This window comes from Piliocolobus tephrosceles, chromosome 3 (assembly GCF_002776525.5).
Source record: "Piliocolobus tephrosceles isolate RC106 chromosome 3, ASM277652v3, whole genome shotgun sequence".
Taxonomy (NCBI): Eukaryota; Metazoa; Chordata; class Mammalia; order Primates; family Cercopithecidae; genus Piliocolobus; species Piliocolobus tephrosceles.
Window position 1 is genome coordinate 86875019 of NC_045436.1, and position 15275 is coordinate 86890293.

The 15275-nt window shown below is 34.2% G+C and overlaps 1 protein-coding gene across 1 annotated transcript in view; it reads right to left on the reverse strand.

The window, feature by feature from the left end:
• Window positions 1–15275, reverse strand: part of DKK2 (dickkopf WNT signaling pathway inhibitor 2) — a 107111-nt gene that overhangs the window by 90265 nt on the left and 1571 nt on the right. The window lies entirely within an intron of this gene.

The window sequence follows — 15275 nt, forward strand, 5'->3', positions numbered from 1 at the left end:
TTACAAAAACAAAACCAAAAAAAACAAAATTCAAGTGGTCTTCTCACTTAACGAGGCAACACTGTCCTATATTAAAATTTTAATCAAATAATTCTGAGTTTGAAACTTGAGTCACATGGGAGCACAGATACCAAATACTGAGCTTGCCCAAAACCTAAATGGTCAATTTTTTGGCATCATCCTTCCTGCTTGATTACCTCCTTCAAAGATTTACGGATTACTCTGCACATAACAGAAGTTTACAGGGTTTAGGGAAGGTTAAGTGAGGCAACATAAAATTCCTGGTATAAAGTAAGTGCTCTACAAATATTAGCTGTCACTATCTTCCAGAAAAAAAAGATGTATTTCTCAAATATCTAGTCACACTAATGCTGTGTGTAGCATATTGCTAGGAATATACTAGAGTAGTATACTGACGCCAGACTGCATCATTTAATGTCAGACTGCATTATACATGGATAAGCAATGACTGTGATTTGGAAGTTGGTCTATTTATCCTAATTGATTTTGTTCATCATTGTGTTAAAAGCAGCAGTCAGTTATGTTCTTCCTTTCCTTTCCATGCATCAAAACTACAGAATATCACTCCCTCAATATCTTACATTAAATCCCACTATAATGATTACTATTGAAACTTCACTGAGTGTACAATTCTTAATTCCAATAGCATGGATTTGTCATGAATTATGTGTTCACTGCCTTGGCTTTGTTTTCCAAAGACATTTGAAATAGTCCTTGAATATCCAGAACATCTTGGTTCCACCATTGGAGCATCTTCTTTGTTAGTGTCTGACTCTCCCAGAGTGGACATTAAAAAAAAATAGTGGTGAGGTTGAGCTACACTATTCTTTATTGATTTCTGCTAAAAACCAGGGTTATATTTTTAGGTCTTAATTTTATAAGGTTCAGGCCATTAAATATAGTTTCCTTTTGGTGTTGAAAGCTTTTATTTTCTAATGAGAAAGTTCATAGTACACATTTCAATTCAATTTGTAGTCAATCACTGGGATGGCTGTGGCAGAAGACCTGAGTATTGGCCACTTATGATTTTAACAATGAGAATTTTTAAAAAGACCAAAAATGTTACAATACATTGCAGATGCTGTGGCCAGGACCCACTTGGAAATGTAATTTCAAGAGGATTTTTCTTGTTAAAAAGCCATTTCCTCCTGAAAAGTGTTGGGAAGATAGCAGCAGGGCAAATAGGCAAACAAGAAAATTTACAAGGATTTCCAAAGAGTACTGTGGAAGCATGTATTAATTTGAACAACTGCAAGAACATTTTTATGGGTTAAGAAGTTTAGTCTTTCCTCTTAATTTTAATGGGATGGGTTTGCATTTTTTAAAAATAACTTTTTAAAATTAAAAACAAATTTATTGCAAATTGACAATTTAGAATTGTGTAAATCTATGGGTACAAGTAATATTACAATTATTAAATACAATGTAGAATAATTAAATCAAACCATGAACAGAAAGACAAATAATGCATGTTTTCACTTATATGTGGAATCTAAAACAATTGAACTCATTTTAAAAATAATTTTTGACAGGCTTTGTGTGTGTGTGTGTCTCTGTGCACACATTTTAACTAAGTTGCACATGAAGTAACGTGTGCCACCAGACTGGACCCTGGGGAATTGCATTGAGTATGATTTGTTCCTGCTTCCTCTTTCAGAAAAAAGATGGGTTTGGGGTGGAGAACATACCACTGACCAACGTTTGTTAACTGCTTCTGGAACACCATGATTCTTTTGGAAATAATAAGCATATTACATGAATTTTGACCATGCTCTTCTAATGGAGAAGACCAGATTACAAAATAATATTCCATTATACTTTAAATTTTAAGACTTTCTAAACCCAACTGAGGGTTTTCCACCTTAAAACAATTGACATTGAAAGATTTACAGTTATAATCACAATGCTGAATCCTTGACTCAGAATGCTTGTTAGAGCTTGAAAAAATTACTTGGAGAAACAACACATTTATTTGACATTCTCACCTTCTGTGGGGTACTTTGTTTACGGAAACAACAAAAAGCTACTCAGAGCCAAGTATTTTGAATGTGGTGTGTGAATCAATATGTATAATGTTTTTATGGCCCTAAAGTCATGGCCTAAAATAAACAAACATGTAAACTACTTCTAAATTAATTCCAAAACAAAGGTCTACATAACAATATCAAAGGAATGAGTTCTCTGTGGTGATTAATATGGAAAATAATGTTTGAGAATGCTTGACTACAAAATCTATGACTTGTGTCTTTATTTATCAAACGTCTTAATTTGATATATTTCAGCACATTTTCTGTTGCTCTGCCCTACCTGCAGTAAGTTCTTGTCCACTTTACTGACATCTCTCCACCAATCAATGCTGAAGTCACCGCCAATTCCTACATTCCAACTTAGTTATTTCTCCCCACACTTCTACTTTCCTGTGAGCCTGCCTCTTCTCACTAATGTTTCTTATGTGCTTTGAAAATTACGAAGTTAGAATCAGACCTTCTCAGGGAACGGTGAGGCATTTACGAAGGTAAAAAAATCAAACTTTAATTTCTCCTACAATATTTGTGGGGAAAAAACAGACATCAGTTCTTTACAATGTCAGCACAATGCCCAGCACAATCAGACCTTTTCCTGACTGTTTGTGGAGGTAGCTTGCTTGTACCTATAAGTCAGCCTGACTGTCTGCCCAAAGAGCCAGGGTATAGTCTGTGAAGAATTACTAAAATCCCTTGATTACATTTTCTGTTAATGAGGAAAGGTTTTTGAGTGGATATTGATACCCAGTTTATTTTATTCATTTGCTTCACTTCTAGCAAAAAGCAGAATGTTTCCATCCTTAATTGAAGTTAACTAGATAACTAAGAGATACAATACAAATGTTGACCCTTAGAAATCTTTATAAAAAAGAAAAACTCATCAAGTTGTCCAATTATAAAACTGTATTAGAAATAGAATCATGAACTAGACAGTTTCTGGGAGCCTCTTTCAACCTTAAAATTTCAACTAGATGCTTCAAATGCATTACATTGGTTTTTATTGCTACATATACCTTGTCCTAAATGTTTGTTAACTGTGATCATAGTATCTAATACACTTAAGAAGTAAGCAATTAGCAAGTTGACTGACTTACCTGAAGAATTTGAATCACATCTGAATTTTGAAATATACCAATAGAAGGTCTGTAGCTGGTTTCTATGGCCTCCAACTTATATGAGACAGTCTAGCATGGTGATTAAGTAGGTTAAGTGTACAGACTTTAGAAAGACTGCTTGGCCTTAAATCCCAGCTCTGCTACTCATGAGCTGTGTGGCTTGAGGGACACAGTAGAGAGAAATAAGATAATTGATGATATTGTGTGCCATGTTGAGGAGTTCATGTTCTAGAAATGGACATAGATGGACATGTTCATGTTCTAGAAATGGACATAGATGGAGAATAGACTGATCAGATTTTTACATTAGAAAGCTCACTTTAGAAGTAGTGTATATAATGTTTCAGAGAGTAGGAAACATTTATAATATTGTAGTAATCTATTGAGAAAAAACAATGGTCTGAATCAAGGCAATGAAAAATTGGGATGGCAATAAATCAATAAAAAAGGATTACTATTAGGGAAGAAGTAGAATCCTATAAATTACAGTATAATTGCTTCGGAGGAGGGATAGACAGCAGGAAGCCTAGATTGTTTCTAACTTGGTCAAATGGTTGGGTAGCGATGCTAATTACCTTTATATGGAATACAAGAGACGAAGCAAGTTTAAGAGAAATAAATACTGGTTTTCGTTTTGGAACATGTTCAATTTGAGTTGCCTGTCAGATGTCCAAGTAGATGGAACTCCTGGGAAGGTGGATATATAGAACTTTTCCTGATAATCTAATCATATAATTGATAGTTTATAATCCTTGGCCTTATTTTTGCCACAATAGTCTCCGTCTTTGCAATTTTTCCATAGAGTATAATCTTCAACTTTTCTTCATGTTATTAAAGAGTAATAATCATGTTTCTATAATTCATTACTTTTGCTCACATATTGAGTAAACTGGAAATCAAAGATTACACTCAGAGCTGGATAAAATTAAGAGTATTCATTTATTTTGGAAAACAATTTTAGCTTATAAAAACAAAAGCATCACGGTGAAAGACATGGAAGAATCTTAAATATATACTATGAAGTGAAAGAAGCCAATCAGAAATGGCCACATATGATATGATTACAACTGCATGACATCCTGGATGAGACAAAACTAGATATGGTACAAAGATCAACGAATATCAGGCATTAGAGAGGAGGAATGGGTAAATAGGTGGAACACAGAGGATTTTTAGGACAGTGAAACTATTCTGTATGATACTGTAATGATGAATAAATGTCATTATACATTTGTCAAAACCTATGGAATACAAAACGCAAAGAGTATGGGTTCTATTAATAATAATGTATCGACATTGACTCATCAGTTGTAACAAATGTAACACACTAATGCAAACTACAAATCATAGTGGAAGCTAGGGATAGGAGGAGGTAAGGGAGTTTATGGAAACTTACTACACTTATGGTCAAACTATTTTGCGAAACTAAAACTACTCTGAAAAACCAATGAAACCTATTAACAACAATTTAAAAAGAATCAAACTAGTTCTCTGAACACAAATTTTACCCTTATATTATTATATGTATATTTATTATGTTACCACTCTGAGATTCCTGCACATATAATATGAATAAATGGACTTATTACGTTGTTTGACGCTTGTGTAACAATACAATAATGTGTTTTCAACAGCTTTGAAAAACATTCACTTTCTTCTTCAAAAAGTTTTTGACAAAATATATTTCCTTTGTCCTAATCTATGTGGTTTTGCACCAGTAAAACCTGGCTTTACAATTGGTTATTTCTCTGAACTTTGTCTATTCTGAAGCCTGTAACCTATAATGTGTCCAAAATACGACCCTAAAACTTAGTTTCAGAACCTTAAAAATATACTTATATCTATTATTGAGACTCTTATCAAGCCTTTCAAGGTGTTTTGAAAATATGTAAATAGTAGCACATCCCAGGCATGACAGAAAAAAATAAAGGCATACGGCTCTTCTTGAATAGACAGGGTATTCTAACAGCAAGCAAGAAAGCTGTTTGTAGCCTGCCTGCAAGAACAAAAAACTAAGTTCTTACTAGAAATATGAAAGTATGACTACTCACACTAGTTTTTAAAACAAATCCAGGAAGATCAAAACAAATAGACAAAACGAAAAAAGCAAACAAAAAACTTCTACTTTCAATCTCTCCACCCATATTTTTAAAAAGTAATCCATCAAAACAGAAACTAAATTCATGATTCCAAAATTATAAATTATTCTCTGGTTGATTCTAACTGCTTAATTCAGATTTACACTTCATAAATTCAGGGTGGAATGATTTTAAATTTATTTTTTTTTGTAAAATAACCTCTAATGATGTTGAGGCAAATAAGTAGTGTTTTATGCTTTGCAAAGAGATGGAGAAAGGACTTACTATTATGATAACCATTCTACTAATAAAAAAACTAAGGCTTAAAGGTGTTAGATAACTTCTTTGAGGTCCTGCATATTTTTTAAAAATAGGCTAATGAGGTTTTCTTCTAAATTGATATCCAGCACGCTTTCAGGCTCACCTGCTGTCCCATGCAGAAATCATAACCCCTTTCAACAGTATGTTTTTCGAAATTAAAGTGTGATAGTGCACAAGGCATATACCCAGAGGGAACATAGGTAACAGACACAGATTAATCATGTATGAAACATCAGAGTATCAAATGTTTCATAGTTGTGGCTCACTTACCCCTGAAGTGGAGAGAGAGGAAGAGATTAAGCATATCCCCAGGCAAAGAGGCCCATACCTCTAAGTCAGAGGTCCGCATGAAGTTGAAGAAGGGAAACTGGGAGAGGACTGGAAAAGTGGATACTTCTCTGCATGAAGCTCAGGCTGCTTCCAGCATCCCTCACTGGAGCTGATTCAGAGACAGTGTCTTCCTAAAACACTGCTGATCTCCAAGCACAATGCCCCAAATTCTGTGCCCAGGAAGCGCAGTAATCTAATGGGTCGGTGGTATTCAGATCAATTCGATGAATAATGATTTACATTAAAAAAATTTTTTAAAGATAGAATAATAGAATAGCACACAGCAGAAGAGAAGGACTAAAATTGAAAAGTCATACTGTATTGCCTACTATAAGAGAGTTTATTTTTGAAACTTTTTTTAGGAGTGTAAGTGGAGAAGGGAAGATATAGAATCACAGTGTAAAATATATTTCTTTCTCTGTCAGAAAAGTTTAAAAGCCATTGGCCTCTATCCTAGTTGGCACTTGGACAAAAGGACAAGCACCCTGCATTATGAGCAGCCCCACCACCACTTTTGTCCCTTCTGTTGTGTGCTCCTGCCATTGCTGTGCAGACTTTCCGGCCAGGCTTGTTGCTAACCATGTCTTTAAAGTATCAAGACTGAAAAAGTGAGCAACAATACAGTCGAAGCCACTTCCTTTCATTAACTTTGTTTAAAACTGATTGACACAGCTGTCATCGTGACACTGTAAACTTTGATAATACATTTTGACCTACACAAATTTAGAGCTGAAAAAGAGTCTACGTATAATTTATCTCCCACTAGGTAGTTAATCAACTCAACGCAACTGAATGTAATTCTTTCACAGAGCTTTCTTATTCAATATTTAACAGAAAGTATTTCTTCTGATTATTTGAAATGTTTATATTAGAAGTAAGAGGATGCAAGTTCCAGTGAGAATTTCTTTGTCACAGGCATTGATTACAGTACATTGGGCAGATCATGAAACATCTCTTAATCTGATTTCTTCGTGTGTAAAACAAGCAAGTTAAATTAGGCAGTTCCCAATGTGTTACCCAGTTGTGTGTCCTGCTTTAGTCTGTTGTATGAGTTCTTGAAACTTTTAGATAATAAAAGTTTCTTTTGGTCCTTTCTATAAAACTCTCTATCTTTAATGATAATACTTAAGCACATTTGGAGAGTCCTCTTATTTGGTTATTAAAATATTCAAACATTTTAAAAGATTCTTATCAGGTTGAAAGTAAATGTTAAGAAGGTTTTTCACACTGAAAATTAATAAAATATTATTTATGAAAAGTAAATAGCAAAAAAACTCTAGTACGCAGTTCAATATATAAAGATAAATATATGCTGTTTAAATATTTGTGCATATTATATTAACATTTTATGAGCTTAAGTCATAGTTACTTGCACATTTTAATCAGACATGAGTTTCTTTAACAAGTCCATCACAGAGAAAAAAAATGGAAGTCTACTTAAACTTCAAATACTCAATAACTTAAACTCCAAATACTCAAGTAGGGTTAAAGAAACAAAAAGCACTTGTTTTGGTAAGAACCTACATAGCATTGTTTCGTCACCTGTGAGTGATGAAATAGACCAGAGCGCAGAACGAATTTTCAGTAATCAGACTTGAGTGTTATAGCTTTAATTAATGTATAGGCTTTTTTGATAACTTTGTTTTGTCATTTAATCATGTCAGAAATCATGAAGACTTGGTTGCCCGACTCCAGACAATATAAGGTTAATAAAAAAAGGCGTAATTTTTGTTATCAAGGGTTTTTCTGTTGTGGTTACTGTTATTTCTGGCAGGATTTCCAAAATAGTTGAGCAAGAAATGGGGCCTAAAATTTTGTAAAACTAAAAGTAGACAGCTGCATATGTGGCAGGTGATTCCAAAAAGGAAAATAATGTCAGTAAAGAAGAGAAAGTGCAACAGAAAGAAAAGAGAACTGTTGAGGGAGCTGGAGGAAATGCTCACATTTCTAGGTAGATAATTGTAGAGAAATAACTGAAGAAAATAAAGAGGAATGAACCAGAGAAGAAAACAGAATAGCGTAATAGTAAACATGCAAAAAATAAATTAGGCATAAGGACTAGACAATAGACTGCCGAGAGTACGGAGCACGGTTAGTGGGGAAAAAAGACTCTGGATTTCAGAAGACTAACACAATGCCTGTTGCTCCAAATTTCAAAGGGTTGAGAGGAAATAGAATGTGAAAATCATTATTTGAATGTGGTTGTAATTTCAGGTGATTTTAAATGATAATTATTCCCTCTGCCTCTCATTTGGATGAAGACTTTTAGTCCATTATCAGATAGAAACATTTACTGGCAGTTTGTTTCCAATATGTTAAATGAAATTTATCACATGCTTCCATGAAATGTATTTCACTCTTGATTTAACATTACTAAAATATTTCAATTTACCTAAATCACACAAAAAAAACTCAAAATAAAAAAAAAAAAGAAAATGATATAGAAACAATGAATTCCCAGTTTCTGAGTCCTCCTGGAAGAGACAGCTGACACTCAATGAAGGTTGTTAGCCTTCCAAAATCCTAGCAAGCTGTCTTGGTCAATACACTATATAGAAAGTGTCAAGAATCTTGCCAGTGCAGGGGTTATCTCACTTTGGAAAATATCAAATGAATACTGTTAGAAGCAGACTAACATGATGTTCAATTATTTTGGTTCTTGTGGTTGAACAACTAATATTGTCTTGCTTATGATCTCCACCTACTATGATTGTATTTTTAACATCTGGGATATCCTTGTTTCCATGCTCTTTCCACAATTCCACTAATTACTTAATTCTTTGCCAGTGTGCTTATGTTCTACAAGACAACATTGACTTATCATCTCTCTTAATGTAAACTTTAAATAGTAGAAATGTCACATCATCTGTATGTATATGTTTATTTTGTCTTGTTTTGCTTTATAATTCTTAGCCTCAGAGTAATTGAGTTCATTTTTTTCCTTGTATCTCTGCCCAACTTGGTGGGGAAGATTAAGAGGCCACTTCTTATTTGGTGCACGAGCATTTGACTTCACTTATTTCTATAATGGCAGTGGTAATAATGACATCAGCACAACAACTAAGTGCACTTTCTTATTCTTCATAGTTTTCTTTATGTATATTATCTCATGTGATCCTCACCATTGCCCAGTAAGTTAAGCATTATTACTCTTATGGTTGTTGTTGTTATTGTTATCCCTATTTTATGGGTATACTGAAAAAAGGAAAGACTAGAGAGATTAACTGACTTTTCCAAACACATTAAACTAATCAGAGGTGAGTGGAATTTAAAACCTGTTTGAAATTGTAGTGCTCTGATGCTGACACAGATCATCTGATTATCTGAACTGCAGCTAGAAGGGGTCAAAGGTAAGGAAAAAGCAAAAGCAATACAAGACTAAATTTAGAGAATTTCCCCCATCTGATCAGGATGTGGGTCCTGTCAGCCAAACAAATAAAGCCATTGCAGAGGAGCCATTGGGAAAGCCTGTGCCTGTGCTTCTCTATCACATAGTGACATTCAGATTCAGGAAGATGAGGACAGGGGAATTTCTTGCTGGGTGTGAAGAAAGAAGAGAGAATAAGCTTTATGCAACAGAATCTACTTTCTACTTGGGGCGACACTATCATTTTATACTTTAATGGGAAAGAGTAAAAGAAAGATAGGGTTATGTGGGAAGGCAGGGAGGGAAGTAGAGGCAGGGGTGAAAATAATGTATGGCTATGGTGCCTGCCTTAGCATCCACGAAGTACCAACATACTTTAGACGTCTCAGAGTAGCAGCTGGGAGCAACAGGGAGTTTGGATTTTGTTGTGACTTTTAATTAAATTGGAGTTATACCCATGTCACTCAAGTATAGAGAGGGAAGAGTAAGTGTTCATGTTCTCTCCTAAATTCAGAATAAACAGCATATTGTAGCAGCATAAGTAGGTGGTTTAATATGTGGGTTCTAATATTAGATTGCTTAGGTTTGAACTTTAGCTTTCTCCATTTACAGCGGTATGACTTGTACACATTGTACAACCTCTCTGTGTCTCAGGAATGTCTTTATTATTTATTAAATGTTTTGTCATTTATAACAATAAGGATGATACTAGGATTTGCTTCAAAGGGTTGCATAGAGGATCAAAAGAGTTAATGCAATTGAGGATTTAGTTTCATGCCTGGCACAGAGTGAATAATCAATTAATGGTACCCCTTATTATAATTTATTGTGTGCCATAAGTTCTTGCAAGCTAGTTTAAGGAAATAATATACCTGAAGATTACTCACTTCTTCTATTTCCCTGAAGAAAGAACAATCTTATTCCAGATGATAAAGTATAACATGAAGATCTAATGTCTCCTGGGAGAGGTTTGGACAGATCTATCACTTTGATAAGTCAGTTTCCCTAATTATGATATTTTTATTTGTTTTGTTTATTCGCGCATTGATTTTTTTAAATTGTAGATTTGTTCTTTTTTGCTTTAGATTGTTTTATTTTAAATTAGATACTGCAAAGTATTTAAAAGTATATCTGATGTCCACTTGTCCCCTTTGACTCTGTGGAAAAAGATAAGTAACATTTTTAAAAAATTTACTACTTTTGTATTTTTGCTAATTTTATTCCTGAATTTATTATTTAAAGCACATAGAGAAATCTAAACTATTATTGAGATTCCCAAAATATAATCTGTTGTATAGATTCAGGGGTTGTGGAATACATGTTAGAGTAGCAATTTTGTTGTTAGTGATACATAAACTAATTACTTCTGTTAAAAAATTTAAACAGGATATTGAAATCTTTCTGCCTTAAAGTTTTCTTTGATTCAATTTGCCATTACAAAGAAAAGAACCTACCAAATGTTATATTGACTGACTTCTTTAAAAGAATGCTTTATATTTGTCCTAACACAACAATTAGAGAAAAATATGATATTCTGCTCTAGTTTCTGTCAAGAGTGGACAGAGAAGGAAGAGAAAATTGACTTTCGCTTACCTCAAATAGTAATAATAAATTTTTCTTATGCATTCTGTATTAAATCTTTCTGCGCAATCTTAAAGCGATGCTACATAATGCAAAATGTCTATCAATTATGATTAGCCTTACTTCCTTTTGGTTTATGCTTCTGGGTTGTCAAAAAAGGACTCAATAAGAGGCTCAGGCAGACACAAATATCACATAAACCATTTGAACAATCAGATAAATTGCTAAAAACAGGTTTATCTCCTTGTTATAAATGTGCACAAGTGACTAGAGGCATAAGGAAGTAAAACAACTCCAGCAGGCCGTCAGAAAGTCACAGGCAGAAATAAGATTGTAATTGATTTTGCTGTTAACTCAATACTAAAGAATAAACAGTCATTAGAGACTGAGTCTAAAATGGCAAATATGTTAACTATTATAAATTTCTTCTAAAATGTAACCAACTATTTTAATGTACATTTAAAGCAATTTGTAAGGAAATGAAGAAGAGTCAATATTTTCCTAGATCAGAATATACTAGCTATAGTTCTATGACACTGCCTTACCTAATCTTAAAATTATAAGTTTCAAAATATCTTGGAAAGGAGAAGAGGGTGCAAACGTTTGTATTGGAGAAGAATATTCAAGAAGATTATGACAGGGTCAGGGTCACAGCTGGAGTAAGTTTGAGCAACTTTGTCCTCTTGTGCTCTCTAGTCTAACACAAAAATAAAATGATAGATGTTCATATTAGATTATCATTAAAATACTTTTCTTGCTATTCACGAGCTAACTTTCCACTTGTATCAACTATCAATTTTCTATAATTCTTGGTGAGAAGAAAGGAACGTTAATATGGATTATTTCAAATTCCTTTATTTTAAAAAAATTAATCATAAAAATGATTTGATTTCCTGATTATATTTAGTGTTAGTCAATGTCCAGAGAGGTTATCAGATTATTTACTCTTAAGCAGGAGAAAGTTGGGCTGAGGTTAGAAAAAAAAGTCATGAATGATTTCAGAAAGCGAAGAGATCATTTACCAAAAATAGAGTATATAGTTTATTTCAGTGAGCACTTTCATGAATGTTTGTGCATACAGATACAGCATACTTTCATTAAAGAAGATGCACTCTACAAATATTAGTGCTCTTCAGTCAACTTGTTCAAGCTTCTCTTTCAATGAATTTCAATTCTTTTCTCACTCATAACTTCATCCAAACCACTATCCTTGAAGTGTCCAAGTCATATTAGAAAAGCATAGAATCTGAATTTATGTTAAACCATAGCTTGTTTTTAGAAACACATACCAGAAAGCTCATCTACATTTAAAATATAACTATAATTATCACTATTCTAGTCACTTTTAAAAGAATTGCAAAATGCTACTGCATTGCATTCAAATTAAATTCATCTGCCCGTCTCAAAAAGACAAAAAAAGTAGAATAAAAGAAGCAATTGCAAACACAAATCCAAAGGTTTTTCATTCACACAGAAAAATATGTGAATTGCAAAGCTTGATTTTTTTAGTAGTTTGGGTTTTTAAAATTTGGTTTGAAGGTCGCCCATAAAAGTCAACACCTCAAACTTCAGAGATAGTATTGAGAAATGACATACTTCATCAAAATATATTTATTCACACGATGTTGAAGATTTTGTTTGAAATTACTTTTAATTTAGAACATCTGAAACAGTCTCCTTAGAAATTGGCATATATATTAAAATGCATAAATATTTATATATTATGTAAATATATTAGTAACAGTCCTGAAACTTAATTTAGCCTGTATACAAATATAGTACATACATGCAGTACTTATTAGCAATAGCTGCAAATGAAAAGGCAAATTAAAACATTGATGCAAATAATTCAGCAGTTCATTTTTTGCTAATTCTGTATCAATCTTCTGAGTACTGTCACTCTCAATTTACTATGTCAGTTTCCTTTGTAACTCATACCGTGTCTTTGAAAGCAAACCTAAACTGAGAAATGTAACACCTCTGGAGAACAGTGGATTTTCTCTCTCTAAATCCTTTCTAAAATTCAAAGGCACATTTTAGAAGTGATATTACAAATAATCCATCTTGCCTATGGAACAAGTAGAATTCCTGTAAAAAAGAATATTTATCTTTACATGAAATCGGGCAACGTTCAATAAAACTTTAGAGCTCATATAAGTCTCTTTTTCACTTTTGTGGATTAATGAATTTTCTAAATTTATTCAAGAATTTCTTCTGCAGTGGCAAAATTTAATTCTCTATCCTGAAAAATTAAAATAGGCTATTTTCAATTTCCATTTAAGAGAAAGAACACCAAGGACTAAGTTTCCAATCTGCCTACTTGAAGCTGCGTCCTAGAGCTTCTTCCTCCTGTATCCCTGAAAGAAATATATTTCAACATCATTTGTCAAGAATAAAGGGAGTTGGGGGAAATCAAACTTAATAGGTCTTAGGATGATACTATATGGTTAGCTAACTAGATTAGTTGACATTTTAATTCCAATATTTTCAATCATATTTTACTATTGTGATGCCTAAAACTTTAGTTCAGCTACATGTCTATTCTAGAGTTTTTCTCTACAAAAGGAAATGACATCTCCCCTGTAATAACCTTTCCAATTTCCATTTCATTTATGAAAATAATAATAGTAAGAATGTTGGTAACCATATAAGTATAGAATAAAAAAGATAAAGAGACTCGCAAATATCCAAATAATTATTCTTTTTACTTCAAAGAGAAAATGTTTTACTATTTGTTTCTTCATAACAGTGCATACTTTGGATCATTCATTAAACAAGAATATACAAAATAAAATTTTCCCATTTGCCAGTTATCCTCCTGCTATTCAACCCAATATTTTATTTTGTTTTACCTTTATCTGGAATATGTTAACAATTTTTTTCACAAGCTTAATGTCAAATTTTAACAATCTAGGATTCCACTTCAGTAAATATAATAAAAGATATTCCATAGAACTGGTATGTTATGAAAAGCATATTAGAAATTCAACCCATTTGTGAAATAAATAAATAAATAAATAAATAAATAAATAAGTAAATTCTCAATGTAAGGCGACGTAAATAGACTTCCAAACTCTTTAAGAAGTATAATTAAGTAGCTATTTGGAGAGGGAGCCACATAAAAACGTATTTTATACCGATTTATATACAGACACAGTATCAAAACATAAAGAAGAAGCTAGGTTGTGGGATGCATCCCTCAGTCTCCCCTGTGTAACGCTATGGCTAATGACGCGTGTAACTGATCTTCTGACAGAGGAACATCAGGTGTATGGGCCCAATTGTGGGACAGAAACAAAAAGCGCTTTACAAAAATTCCCAGGAAATACATAGATTAGAATGGAAAGGAACCTCAATACTATTGAGTGCTTCCCTGTGTCCTTGGGAGAACTACACATTAAGCTTTCTTCAACTGGGAACATGAAATTTGAAGTCAGTAGCATTAGAGGAGTCATGATTTAGATTGAGAGCACCCATTCTTTCTAACTCCTGTTTCATCTTACGACACACTTCTAAGAAACGGTTAGGTCCATTGCCATTGATAATCCTAGGGTGTCTCCCAGGAGAGGAAAAACGAATGAAAGTGGTCACATAAGCGTGTAGGCATGTGCACGTGTGTGAGGATGTGCAACAGCTATGTTTGTGTGTACGTATATGTACTTTCTTATTTTTCCTGAGACCTTAAAAAAAAATCTGATTGCTGATTTTGTAATCCCTTGAAAGGATAGCTGAAATGGTAGACATTTCAAAGCTCTGGGAAGAGTTCTGGAACTGCAAAACTAGCAAAACTGCAAAATTGTCCCCGTGAGAGGGCAGTAGGGGGCCAGGCCGGGGCCTGAGTCTTGTCTCTCTGTCCATCCCAGACTGGCTTGGCCCTCTCTGTCAACCTTCACCCTGCTGGCTGCGCTGTGGACAGGGGCGGCGGAGGACACCGAGCGCGCGCAGAACTGCAGCATCAGTCGGCTCCAAGGAAACTCAGATCTTTGGGGCGTGGGCCGCCGCCAGGGGTTGACACTTGCGCTGTGCGAGGTGCGTGTGCCATTGGCAAACTGGCTTTCTCAGTTTTGGCTTCCCACAAAAGGAGCGGAAGGGGGAGCTGTCGTGATTCCCAGTGCCCACAGAGCCCCCTCTCCTGGCCACTGCGCGCCAGCCACAGCTGGTACCGAGTGTACGCGCTCGTCTCTGTGCGTGTCTATTTGTATAACTATTTGCAAGTAGCTTTCAATCTATCTGTCTGTGTGACAGAGACAGAGGCGCCTGCGGAAAGTTCCCTCTCTCAAAAATGCCTTCAGTGTTCTGCTGTATCGCTGGCGCCTACGACTTTGTCATTGCCATCTCATCATTTTGCTTCCTTCCGGGTGATTTATGTACAATTATGCGTGAGTGAGAAATGCGTGTCTACTGCAGTTGTTTTGTCTGTGACCTTACTTCTCTGAAG